A 14,351-nucleotide genomic window follows, 5' to 3' on the forward strand; every position below is an offset into this window, starting at 1 on the left:
TTCTTGTAGACAAGCTGTCAAAGTAAGTGGTCCAGGGTTCAAAGTCCAATGCCAGACATTGCTAGGTCAATGGAGCAAAAGACCAAACACACCCACACATATGCAGCCAACTGATGTTTGACAAGTGAACCTAAGTCAATCCAGAGAGAAAGGACAGTCTGTTCAACAAATGGTGCTGGGAAAATTGGGTCTCCATGTGTGGAAAAAGAACTTGTCTTACCAAGGACTATATCCCAACTGCCAAGGAGATATCAGGGAATTGCAGTGCCCTCATAGGCCAAGAACTCTGAGGTCAACCATTCCCTATTGGCTCTCCCACATAGGATGGAAGAAGCCCAGAACCCTCCTCACAGGGTCTAATGACATCGGAACAACAGCCAGGAGCCCTGAGTGGTCCCTCAGAAACAGAAGGACAGTCAACTTCCTTCAGGACTCAGGAGAGGAGTTTTTTCTGGTCCTTACTTAGTTCCAACTTTGGATCCCCACCCTCTCTTGCAATGACCATCAGGGTTGCTCCGGAGCCCTGCAAATTAGATCAGATAGGTAGAGACCAATAAGAAAGCTTAGAACAGACAAGAAACAGTCAGCTTGGACTCCCATATACCTTACTAGGTAGGGGACAAAGATCAGTTACTCTTCACTAAGGTATTGACGATTTCTCTGCGCACTCCTCCTAAAACTATTCTGCTCCTCAATCGTTAACATATGTCCTATCAGAGTTATAAGTCTGTTTGGACTATGCCAAAATTCACAAAGTTCAGTAAAAAATCACACTTGAATACTATAAGTTGCTAAGTAAAAATACGAAGAAAAAAAACATGAGACAGCTGAATAGTACCCTATAACTATTTTAAGGTTTATAGCAGTCGGTTAAGTATAAACTAAAATTGAGATGTCAATAAAGTAGTTACAGGATGTGGTTAAGAACTTGCATTTTCTAACACATTGGTCACTCAGTCCCATGTCAATTAACTTCATAATGTTGTAAATTTCCATGTTTCTTCCTGTTGAATTTGTGTTGTGGCTTTTCATTGGAGGGGATGATATTCTGCCACTTCTACTTTCACATCAAGGATGGTCTCCCAATGAAACTGTTGAATTTATCTGGTCAATAAGATACTGGACTCTCTGCATGGTCCATGCCTGCAACGATGGAATTATGACTGTTTATGAGCTGTACTGCTGTAATAATACGGAGGAAACCAATATGGGGGGAAGGCTTGGGGAATTCCAGAGCCTATGGATCTGTGTCATAAAATGAAATAATAAGAACCTGCCTTACATCTTTTATGCAAGTCAACTCTAATTGGATCAAGGATTAAAATATGCAGCCTGATATCACTAAATTACTAGAGGAAAACATTGGGGAAACTGTAGGGCATGGGTATAGGCAAGGACTTCTTGGAAGATGCCAGAAATGAAAGTGAACATGAACAAATGGGACTACGTCAAGCTAAGAAGCTTCTTCCCAGAAAAGGAAACACTCAAAGCGAAAAGGCATCACAGAATAGGAGAAAATCCGCCAAAGTTTATGACCGAATCAACTCAAATTTATGATTTAAGTCAACTCAACCACAAACTGAAATTGATTCAATCAATTGAAAATGATGTAACAGAGAATTAATATCCAGGATTTATAAAAACCTCTAGAAACTCAACAACAACCAAAATCCAGTTCCAAAATGGGCAAAGGACAAGAAAAGGCAATTTTCAGAGGATGTAATACAAATGGCCAGACTTATATGCTCAGGATCTCAGCTATCACAGAAATGTGATTAAAAAATACAATGACATTTTACCTCACCCTTGTCAGGATCGTTTTCATCCAAAAATGAACAAACACTGGCAGGGATGCGAGGGAAGAGCTACCCTCATCCACTGTTGGTGGGAAGGTAAACTAGTACAGCCATTATGGAGGCTAGTTCAGAGGTTCTCAGATATCTGAGAACAGCTCAGCCATAGGACCCAGCCATCCCAATCTGATAATTTATCCAGATGAGATGAAATCAGCACACCAGAGAGTTAAAATCTTGCAGCTCAATTCACAATGGCTAAGCTATGGGGTTAAACCAGATATCCATCAACAGGTAACCAGATAAACAGGATACACACACACTATGAAATACTACTCGACCAAGTGGCATAAAAGAATGAAATCCTGTCTTTTCCATCAAAATGCATGCAACCGGAAATCATTTTGCCTAGAGAGACAAGCCAGTACAAAGACAAATATGTTTTCTATACTGTTAATATAAAGGGTACTGATGTAACCTATGAGAAAGACCGACAACATCTTGAGATTTGAATATTGTTTACACTCTTGAGGACTAGGATTTTTCCCCCTGCTTGTTACTTGTTAAAATTTTTACTTAACTGAGTCTAGTGCTGTAGCGCAATGGCTAAAGTCCTTGCCTTGCAAGCTCTGGGATCCCATATGGGTGCTGGTTCTAATCCCAGTGGCCCTGTTTCCCATTCAGTTCCTTGCCTGTGGCCTGGGAAAGCAGTTGAGGACAGTCCAAAACCTTGGGACCCTGCACTCACGTGGGAGACCAGGAGGAGGTTCTAGTCTCCTGGCTTCTGACTGGTGCAGCTCCAGCCATTGCGGCTGCTTGGGGAGTGAATCAGTGGATGGAGGATCTTCCTCTCTGTCTCTCCTCCTCTCTGTGTATCTAAGTTTCCAATTAAAAACAAGTTTTACCTAACAGAGTTTTAAGCCTCTGATTGCCAAGTTAAGTGAAACTATGACAGCAGAAAAACAAAGTTAGGAGGAGGGTGAGAAGTATCACCACACTCCTAACCTGTATGTAGAATTTGTTCACTTTGTATAATGAGTTGTTCTCTTTTAAAGAAAAGTTGCTCCTAATACTTGCTTGGTTTAAAATGCTCAGCTGACTAGAGAAAGACATTTGGAAACAACAGGATGATTGAGGTTCTTCAGTACTAATTTTCCAGCAAGGACAAGTATTTTATTATATAATGGAGAAGTTATGTCTCCTGGCACCCAAAGAACTGACCTACAATGACAAATGTGCAACTTATTAAGCAAATTCCATTGAGCCTGCAACATGGGCTATTCATTTTCCCAAGGCACAGAGTTGCTTTACTACCAAGAGCCCTTTCCTCAATGGTTCCAGCTGGCAAGACTCATTCCCATTTGGATTTGTTTTCTGTATTATTTTTTTGTAATCTCATAGAGCTTCTCTGTGGGTTTTTAAAAAATACATGCTAAGTTGATCTGCTCTCATTTCCCACTGCCATCATGATTCTAGAGACCATAGATAATTGTTCAAGCCCAAATCCATACTGCGAGTTTCAGTCAGAGAAAAACCAGAAAGAGAGGCTTCTGTACTGTATCTTGTGATATTCTCTTCTGGAGCACGCACAGCTTTATTTTCTTTTCCAAGATACACACTCTGAGCAGAGATGCCTGGTTTTGATTGAAATGGGTACATAGCTTGTTTCCATAGCCTGTCCAGAAACCTTGCTTGTATATGCTATTGGCGTTTCTCTTTCTCACAGAGCATATGGAATGTGCCAAAGGTGATCAGAGTCAGGGTCAATGGCCAGAGCTGAGCTGATCTGAAGCCAGGAGCCAGGAATCTCTTTCAGGTCTCCCACAGGGGTACAGGGTCCCAAGTCTTTGGACTGTTCTCAACTGCTTTCCCAGGCCACAAGCAAGGAGCTAGATGAGATCTGGAGCAGCTGGGACATGAACTGGCACCGTATGGGATTCCGGGTGTGCAGGGTGAGGATTCAGCCACTAAGCCATTGGCTGGGCCTGATCCTGTGACTTTTGTTCTTTCTTGCCTCTGAAGCTAACAGGAATAAGGAATTGCATGTAGTCTTGTGGGTCATAAAAAAATTGTTAGGATTAGAGCAAAATTGGTCTGGAAAGGAGGATATGAAGCTAATGGCTGCACCTAGATGGCAGCCCAGGGACTGGCATCAGGACTATTTCATCACCTTCCCTGTTACTCAGCTATAAGCAGCAGTGTGATCCATCAGATGAGGCTGCGCAGGGCTCTAACACCTGTTGGACTGTATGTGAACCAGGTTAGGGGGAGATCCAGGCTGGGCTAACCAACTGTATCCACTGGTGCACGCATAAGCCAGAGTAAGTGCAAGCTGGTTGGGCTTTGTCGCAGCATCAGCTGACAATTGTTGGGACTGGGGGCAAATCCTGTCAAGCTAGACTGTAGCACCATTGAGAAAGTACAAGATCTAAGACTGGGAAACTATGGGCACCTCTCTGATGGGCTGCAGCTCCCACTGGTGAGCATGAGAACCAAGACTGAGGGCAGGCCTGGCTAGACAGGTGGTGGTACCCACTCACGTGAGTGTGGACTGGGTAATGGAGTCAGTTGGGTTGAACTAGTCTCCAATTCCCATTGATGAGTATGAGAGCTGAATGGGATATGGGACAGAGTGGACCAGTCTAATGCACAGGGTGGGCCTGGTGGGGGTTATTGGGGGTTGCTCTGACTAGGCTGCAGTTTCCACTGGTATATGTAAGGGCTGAGCATGCAGTGGGCTGGGCTCATCTGGACTACAGCATCCAACAAATATCTGGGTAAGTGGAGGCTCTAAGGTGGACTATGTCAGTCAATGGACCTTGGAAGGATTTCCTCATCCTTGGATCGGTGAGATTGACAACATTTCAGAATTATTGAAACCACTTAAGCAGAACTCTCAGAGTTTGCTCCATATTGGGGACCCTGGGATGAAATTGGGGAGCTGTTCCCCATCCCTGGGTACTAAGGTGGTTAGGACACTAGGCAAAGCTTCTCCCCTTCTTTCCTCCCTTTCCCCTAGATACAGGAAGAAGAAAAAGAAAACCTGGAAATAATGGTCTCATCCACAATCCCCTAACCCTCAGTATTTCCCAACCTGGTCAACTATCTAAACATCGCCAAGAATAAAAATTAAAAGAAAAGAGCCCATGGGCAGGATTTGGGTCTAGAGGGAAGCCTGTACTGATCAGCCTGGTGGCTGCTCGGCTCAAACGGGGCTAGCTAGACCTGGCTCTGAGCTCCTAGGTGGCAGGGTTCAGAATGGGTGGCCTGGACTTCTCAGTTCACCACAGGCTTGGAGGTGGGTGGGTCTGATTGTCCCTGGACATGGCTCTGGTCTGAAGGGAGACCAGGACCCACTGGTCTGCCATGTGCTCAGAGCCAGGTGGGGCAGTTTACCCCAGAGGCAAGGCTTGGGTCTGGAAGGAAGCCTCAGCTGGTTGGTCTGCTGGCTGCTTGGAGCTGGAAAGGGCCAGCTAGCCCCAGAAGTGGGCTCCCAGGTGGCAGGGCTCAGGCCAAGTGGCCCAGGCTTTGTCCAGTGCCACTGGTGCCCAGGCCACCCAATGGTGAGATCTTGAGGGGGGAACACAAGGACCTTTAAGGTTCAGACCGATAATACCAGCCCTAGAGAGATAGAAGAGCTGGGGGTAGTTAGTATCGACCGATATCGAATACCACTCAGTGGTGCATACTAAAGCTAGGGCTAGGGGCTTACCTGGCAGGAATAAATCACAGTTGAAACAGGGGACAGGTAATGCTAAGCTAGGCCATGGTACTAACCAGCACACAAGAGAACTGGGTCTGGGGGCAGCTTCTATGGGGGATATGGGGGCCCACCCCTTTGATCTGCAATTTCAACTGGTTTGCTTGGAGCTGGGGTGGTGACAAGCTGAGCTCAGCATGACCATAGAACCACCAATATGCATGGGTACTGGGGTTGGGTACAGGCTGGGTTGGTCCAGGCTGCAGCAGCTGCAGACACACCCAAGAATATAGTGTGGGGCAGCTGGGCCATCACATTCACTGCTCATACATATGCAAGATGGAGCAGGTAATCTATGACCAGTAAGGGCCTAACCTTCAGTGCCATGGGTAAGCTATGGGTCTGGGAGTGGGTCTGGTGGGGGGGAACTAGGGCAGCTCCCCTGATGAGCTGTTGTTGCTGCTCATGAGCATGCGACTCAGGCCTGGGTATTGGTCAGAAAAGACAGGGTGGGTGTCTCTCTCTCCCTCCTCTTTCGAGAGGTACCCCACCTCCCGGCTCTTCGGAGGTGCTTTCCCCTTCCTCTCCCTTCCCTGCTCACCTGGTCCCTTCACAAATAAACTTATCTGTTTGCAACAGATTCCCGGCTTTTTATTTCTATACTAAGCTGAGGAAAGAACCCACCAGGCATTTCTGGTAACATTTTCCCTGGCGCCCAATGTGGGGCTCAAAAAGAGAGACTTAGACAGGAGCCACGTGGCCCAACTCAACCGAGAGAAGACTTCATAAGATGGGATCTCAAAATTCGCGAGTGGACTCCTGGACACCTCTTGGTTGTATCCTTAAAAATTGGGACATATTTGGCTCGCGGACTGTGAGCAAGAAGGACTTGATCTTTTTCTGCATGAAGGCTTGGCCCAAATATTCCCTTGCTAATGGTGAAACGTGGCCTCCCACAGGGAGTCTTAATTACCATACTATTTCAGAATTGGACAATTATTGTAGATGTTGGGGAAGGTGGGTAGAAATTTCCTGTATTCAAATGTTTCTCCACCTCCAGGATCACCTTAAAAATGGCAGAATAGGAAAAAACCTAAGTCAGACAACTGGGGAGTTGGCCATTTCAGATTCAAAGGAAGATAATTTGCAAGTGAATAAAGAGTCTTCTCCCTCATTGAAGGAATCACCTGGAGGGATTCCCTCAGCCCCTCCTCCACAGGGACCTAGTCTCTGCTTATCTCATCCGGAGGAACCCTGCCCCCCTTATCTGCAGGCATCAAAGGAAAAGGCTCCTAGGCCTTATCCTAGAGTGAAGGGAGAAGCCATGCTTCCTCTTCAAACTGTGGGGGTAGGAGAATTTGGGATACAGATTGGTTATAAGCCTTTCTCTCTTGGAGAACTCAAGAAAATAAAAAGTGATTTGGGCAGTTACACTGACAACCTTGATCAATATGTACAAACTTTTGAACGACTCCAGTCAGTATATGATCTAGCTTGGAAGGATGTAATGTTACTGTTAGACAACACCCTGACCTCCTTAGAAAGAAAGAGGGTACTGGAAAAGGCTCATGAGGCTGCAAATGGTTATTATGCAGCTCAAGGGAAAATCATCAGAGACAAGGCGAACATCCCCATTGGAGCAGAGGCAATCCGCACAAAGAATCCCAATTGGGACCCACAGGATGAAAGACATGAGTGGGAACGAAATCACTTCATTTACTGTATTTTGGAGGGATTAAGAAGGGCAAAGGTTAAGCCTTTGAACTATAGCCAGCTCACCACTGTTCATCGGGGGAGAATGAGCCACCAAAGACCTTTCTAGAACGCCTCAAGGAGGCAATTGTGAAGTTCACCAACTTAGACCCAGATACAGTGGAGGGTGGAGCGATCCTCAAGGACAAGTTCCTTGTGTAGTCTGCCCCAGATATCAGGAGAAAGCTCCAAAAGCTTAGGGCAGACCCTGATAAGTCCTCCTTGGACCAGTTGATCCAGGCAGCCAATGCTGTTTACTATAACCGAGACTTAGAGAAGGAAAGGCAGGAAGACAAGCGCCACAGTGAAATGCTGGCCACTATGAGTGCATCCACCTCATGGAAAAGGACGCCAAGGTGCTGCTACAACTGTGGGAAGCCACCCCATTTTCAGAGGGAGTGCCCTCGAACTACAGGCCAGGAGTTTCCTCTGGGACTATGCCCCATCTGCAAGGGGGATCATTGGAAATCGGGCTGCCCCCAGCTCCGGAGGGAGCAGGGGTCTCCTGACCAGGACCCCCAGTGATGGGTCCCAGAGACTCCTATCTAGGTTCCCACCACCTGGGTTCGTACTGAGGAGCTTCGGGTCTCCCTGATGGTGAGCTCTCAAAAGGTCAATTTCTTACTGGACACAGGTGCTCTATGTTCTGTCTTGCCTTTCTCTCCTAGGCCAAGATCCATTCAAAGTAACTGTGTGAGACATCTCTGGCCATGGGCTTGCACTTGTGGATATCTCCACTTCTACAACTCTTTACTTGTTATTCCTCTGACACCCGCCCCTTTGTTGGGGATGAGATATATTGATGAAGATCCTTGTAGGCTTAGTCTTGACTCTGATGTACAAGGTTATTTTCCCTCCTGGGGTAGATATTGACTCTATGGTTTAAGGTCAGCACCCCCTGTCAACTAGATTCTGCAGAAGCAACCTGGGAAGCACTGGAGGATTTAAAGCTGCTTTTCAAAAAGGCACCTAACAGATAAGTGCTTTCTATGTGCTCCCCATATCTTGTCACCAATACCATCATTGCAGCTAGCAGGATGGGGCCCTAACTAGGAACATTATTGTGCAGACTTATAGAATCAGGGCCATAGTTGAGCAGGCTTGTCAACTTGGTATCAGACAAAAGCTTAGGTCTAACACAGTGCAGGGGACGGGAGCGGATTTTTCACTCCTGGACACAAGCTGTTCTGATGGAGACATCCCAAAGGCATGGAAGGTTGATCAAGTGTGAGTCAAGTGTGCTGATCTCACCCTTGCCTCCTTCCTCTGACTGTGGTCTTCAGTACATACCTGGATGCCACAGGCTAGCCATAGGTATCATTTCAGTACTCCCAGCACATGCTATTCTGATGAGTGTGTCCAAGGGCAAAACCAGGATATACTTGAACTGGCAGGAGTCCCAGAACTAGCATGGCGCAGGAAATGGGAGACTGAACAGATATTTCAGTCTCTGCCACCTTAGACACTGGGATTCCTTTGAGCATCAGAACTTACTACACCACAGCCTGCCTGCCTGCTTTGAGCTTTTGAATGGCGAGAATTAGCCTGTGGGCCCTCTTTGCATCTGTATTGGCTCCTGCTCCATGTGGAGCATGCAACTGGCTTCTCAATTGTCTTATGGTCTTATGTTTGTTTCCTGATTAGGGGTCTTCAGACTCCAGGTGGCCTTGAACATGCAAACTTGGATGACAACCAGACCAACTTCTGCCACAACTTGGATGACTCAGACCATCTCTATGGATCCCACACCTCTAGGGGCCCCTTACCCAAACGACGTCCCAGTTCAGCAGGAAGCAGCCAGAAGACATCGTCGCCCCTTACCCCTACAGAAGTAGGGTGTGGGATTTCAAGAGGGGGGTCTGAGACCATCCAGGCCTGCTGAGGCCTTGGCCACACCTTCAGGTGGGTGGCACCAGCATTGCCCACCCATTTCCTAACTGATTAAGAGACCACCAATGGGGAACATCTTACCTGTAGGTTCCCTGCCCAACAAGGAGGGGTCAAGGAAGGCTTAAAATCCCAAGACCCTTCCTCAAATCTTTGGTGTCTCTCTCTCCCTCCTCTTTCGAGAGGCACCCCACCTCCCGGCTCTTCGGAGGTGCTTTCCCCTTCCTTTCCCTTCCCTGCTCACCTGGTCCCTTCACAAATAAACTTATCTGTTTGCAACAACAACAACAACAACAAAAAAAAAAAAGAAAGAAAGAAAGAAAAAAAAAGAGAGAGGGTAGCTCCACCTGTTCGTACATGTGTGGGGTCATTTTGGAAGGGGGTGGGCCGGGCAGGGTCAGGCCAACCTTAGCTCACTGCAAATGCAGGAGCCAGGCTGGAATGCAGAGGATGCCTGGCTAGGCTATCACACTTCCTGGATGGGAGCAGACTGAGCATAACGAGGCTATAGCACTCACCAGTGAGTTGGGACTGGTCAAGGGCCAGGTCAGGCCAAACTACAACATCCTATGACAAAGATCAAGACAGGGAACAGGCTATGCAGAGTTGTGTCAGAGTAATCCTTGGCATACACAAGATCTGGGGTTTAAAACACCTGGTTGGGGAGCTATAGAGGATGCCTCAACTATGTTGTGGTTCTCACTGGTGAGCATAAGAGCTGGAATGGGAGTGGTGGTCTGGGATGGACATGGCTGCGGTGTCCCTCAGCACGGGCATGGAGAGGCTCTGGGGTGTGCCAGACTGGGCTAGGCTCCAGCATCCACTGGTGCTTGTGAGAGCCAGAGTGGCTGTAGGACAGGTTGGGTTAGGTTTCCGCTCCCACTGGGTCATGTGAGAGCTGTGTCTAGGCATGTACTAGGTGTGGCTGGGCTGTAACACCCAACAGTCAGAACAGTAGGAACTGGGTACCGGCAGGAGAGGAGGTGGACTAAATCAGCCCGAACCAAGGACCCACTGGTATGTGCGAGATCTGCCACTGAGAGGATGTTTAATAGAGGAGCTTGGGGAACTCCTCTGTTGGGGAGCAGTCCCTGCAGGTGAGCACAAGAACCAAAGCAGACCAGGTTACAGTACCTGCCAGCATAGTGTGACTCAGGTATGGGGATGGGCCAGGCTGGACCAGTTTATAACACCCACTGGTTGATCTGAGAACCAGGATGGGATGCAGAATAGGCTGGGCCTGGCCACATCATCAGCCAGTTCATATAAGTGCTGGAATTGGGGGCTGACTGCACCAGGTTGGGCGGCAGCTCCAACCAGCATGAGCTGGAATGGGAGCAGACTGGGCCAAGCCAGTCTACACTACCCACTGGCAAATGCCAAGGTGAGATGCGCCATGTCAGACTGGACGCCAGCACCCACCAGCACACATGAGATGGGGATTGGGGGTTGAGCTTGGTAGCGGAATAATGGGGACTCTAATGCTGGGCCACTGCTGTTGCTGGTGAGCATGAGAGCTGGAACTGGGGGCAGACCAGGCTGGGCAAGGCTACAACACATGTCAGCCTACATGTGAACCAGGTTAGGGTTGAGAGCAAGGCTGGGGTAACTGATTGTATCCACTGGTACAGGCATTAGCCAGAACAAGGGCAGGCAGGTGGGCTATGCCACAGCATCAGCTGGCAAATGTTGGGACTGGCAGCAAATCCAGCCAAGATAAGCCACAAAAACACCTGGAGGGTGCAAGATCTGTGGGGAGTGGGTCCAGTGGAGGGGTTGTGGGCTCCACTTTGATGGGCTGCAACTCCCACTGGTGAGCATGAGAACTAAGACTGGGGGCATGCCTGGCAGGACAGTGGTGGTACCTACTGGCAGGAGTGGTGTGCTGGAGTGTGGAGTTGGTTGGGTTGAGTTAGGCTTCAAAGCCCAATGATGTATATAAGACCTCAATGAGAAGTGGACCAGTCCACTGAACATGCGGGCAGGCACAGGAACCAGAGCTGAGGGGCAGGTCCAGTGGGGGTTATTGGAGGTCACTGTGGGCTGCAGCTCCCCCTGCGAAATGTAAGAGCTGAGCCTGTGTTGGACAGGGCTGGGCCAGGATGCAACACTCATTGGTTTGCTGAGGACAGAGGGCAGAACAAATTGATCAACTACCGCAGTGAAGCTTGACAGCAAATTTCTGGGCAAATGGAGACTCAGGTGGACAATGATAGCCAATCAGCTTCAGAAAAATGTCCTCATCCTTGGAGCAGTGATAGCAGCATCTCAGAATTATCAAAAACACACGAACAGAACCCTCAGAAAATGTTCTGTAATGGGGAACCTGGAATGACATTGAGTGGCAATTCCCCATCCCCTGGGTAAAGCAGAGGTGGGAAGGCTGGGTGTGATTTCTCCTCCTGTATTCACCTCTCCCCCATATATGGAAGAATAAGAAAATGTGTCAAAGGGTCTCACCCACTACCCCCTGATCCTCGACCCTTCCTACTTTGATCAACTATCTAAAGATCATCAATTTAAATTATTTTATTTTGATAATCTTTAGATAGTTGATTAGGGCACAAAGGGTCAAGGGCCACCCAGACTCCCAACCACCCCAGGTCCCCGACATGGGGTATTCTCTGAGGGTCCTGCTCAAGTGGTTTTTATAGTCCAACAGTTCTGAATTGTTGCCAGTCTCGCCATTCCAAGCATGATGAAATTTCTCCAGAATCCACTGGCTGACAGTCTACCTTAGAGTCTCCGTTAGCCCAGATTTTCACTGCCTACACTTGGCTGGGGTAGATATCGATTTATTCTGTCTTCTGTCCTGTTGTGGTACCAGGTGTCCTCTGCAGGTTCCAACAGACTGCCACATCCTCCATGTGCACTTGGATTTGCTGTTTACTGTTCATCAGAGCCTCTGAGGAGGCTAAACTTTGACACTTGCACTCCATAGTCACATCATGGATCCTGCACTTCTCTTCATGGTTGGGGTTATGAGATCAGCAGATCAATTGGAGGGATCCACAAATCAACTTTGTCTGAAGTGATCCCAAGCATGATTCCTGTGTGTGCATGCCAGTACAGGGTCTGGCAGAGTTTGTCACCGCTATCAGCCTATGCATATGCTGGTGGTTGCCATTGCCAGGTCAGTTCTGTTTCCAGTCCTGTCTTCTACACAAACAAATCATGTTGGGGCCCATCCCAATCCTGCCCACCACATACTTGGACACGTAAACCAGTGGGAGCTGCAATCTAGTTGGGGCAACTCCCAATAACTCACCAGGCCTACCCCCTACCCTGGTTCCCATGCTTTCCAGTATGTACAGCAGACTGGTCCAGTCTGTCCCACATCCCATTCAGCTCTTATACATGTCAATGGGCATTGAAGCCTAGTTCAACCCAACCAGCCCCACTATCCAGCTCACACACCTGAAATGGGTGCCACTCTATCTATGCCTGGCCCTGTCCTGATTCTCATGCTCACCAGACGGAGCGGCAACCCAGGAGGGAAGTGCCCACTGTTTGCCTACTGGGCCCCCTCCAAGTCCCGGTTCATGCACTTTCCAGGTGGGTCTGCAGTTTGGCTTGACAGAATTAGCCCCCCATGCCAGCATGTGCCAGCTGATGCTTCAGCAAAGCCCAACCAACCCTCACCCACTCTGAACTAAACTTGCACCAGTTGGAACAGTCAACCCAGCCTAGATTTTCCCTGGTCCAGCTCTCATGAAGCCAACATGTGCTCTAGCTCTGCCTGGTCTGGTTTACCCCATTCCAACTCACGCTCTCCAGTGGGAGAGGTGTTCCAGCAGGGGGGCACTCCATGTTTCCTCTACCAGCTTTTCTTCTCCGACCCCAGGTCTTGCATATTCTGGGTGCTATGGCCTGGTCTGGCATGGCTTGCCTCACCTCAACTTTTGCCAGTGGGTGCTATAGCCTGGCCTTGCCTGGCCCACCCCTAATTCCAGCTCAGGTTGGTGGGGCTAAAGCCTAGCCCAGCCCAGCCAGCACCCAATCCAAGCCATAATGTGTACTAGTGTGTGATGGAACCAAATCTAGCCCAACCCACACTCCATTCTGGTGCTCAGATTCACTAGAGGGTGATATGAACTGGCCCTGCCTGGTTTGGCCTCCAACCTGCGCCAAATGTATGCTTCTGGGTAGCATTCCCTGGCCTGGTTGGGTTGCTTCCTATTGTGGTTCAAGCACTCATTTGCACGGACTGTGTCCTGTCAGAGGAGTTTTCTAGGCTCCTTCCTTAAGAACCATTCCCAATGCCAGATCTCACACACATGGGTGGGTCCATGGGCCAGCCCTACTCAGTCCACCTCCTGATCTAACAGGAACAATGGCCTTCCCTAACCAGCCTTCAACCCAATCTGGTTATTATTGTTGGGTGTTACTGCCCAATCTAGCCTGGTTCACACGCAGACACAGCTCACACCTGGCTCATCCAGGGCAAAAACCTAACCTAGCCTGTCCTACACCTACCCTGGTCCTCACAAGCACTAGTGGGGTGCTGGAGCCTAGCCCAGTCTGGTGTACCCAGCCCTGGTCCATACTTGTACCGAGGAATACTGCAAGCATGTCCAGACCAGAATGCGGCTCCCATTCCAGCCTCATGCTCACCAGTGGGAACTATAACCCAGTCAGGGCATGCCCTTAGCTCCCTTACTGGGTGTGTTCCCAGCTATAGATCTTGCACATGGCAGTGGTTGCTCTGACCCAGCTTGGCCTAGTCCTTTACCTGTCATGACCTTTGTGTTTGGATGCTGTAGCCTGGCCTTACCCAGCCTAAACCAAGTCTCACCTCTTGCTGGCAGGTGCTGGAACCTGGCCCTGCTCCATTTACTCTCTTCCCAGTTTCATGCAATCTGGTATGTGTGACAGCCTAGCTGAACTTGACCTGTGCTCCAGCCTGGTTTCTGCTCTTGCTGGTGATGTAAGTTTGGCTCGACCCTACCTGGTCAACCCTCTCCAAAGCCAATCAACACAGCTAGACTTAAGCAACAGCTAGACTTACCCTGCTCAGGCTGCCCAACACCCAGGCCTTAAACATATGCTCACCAGTGAGAGCTGTGATCCCCAATATATTCTCCAAGTTCTCAGGTTCCCCTACTCAGTCCATTCCCCAAGCTACAGTTCACATGCTCCAGCAGGTGCTGGGTCCTTCTCCAGCATAGCCTACCATTCCATCTTGGCCTTTGTATGAGCTGGAGGATGTTGTGGTTCGG

This window comes from Ochotona princeps, chromosome 6 (genome assembly GCF_030435755.1).
Source record: "Ochotona princeps isolate mOchPri1 chromosome 6, mOchPri1.hap1, whole genome shotgun sequence".
Classification (NCBI taxonomy): Eukaryota; Metazoa; Chordata; class Mammalia; order Lagomorpha; family Ochotonidae; genus Ochotona; species Ochotona princeps.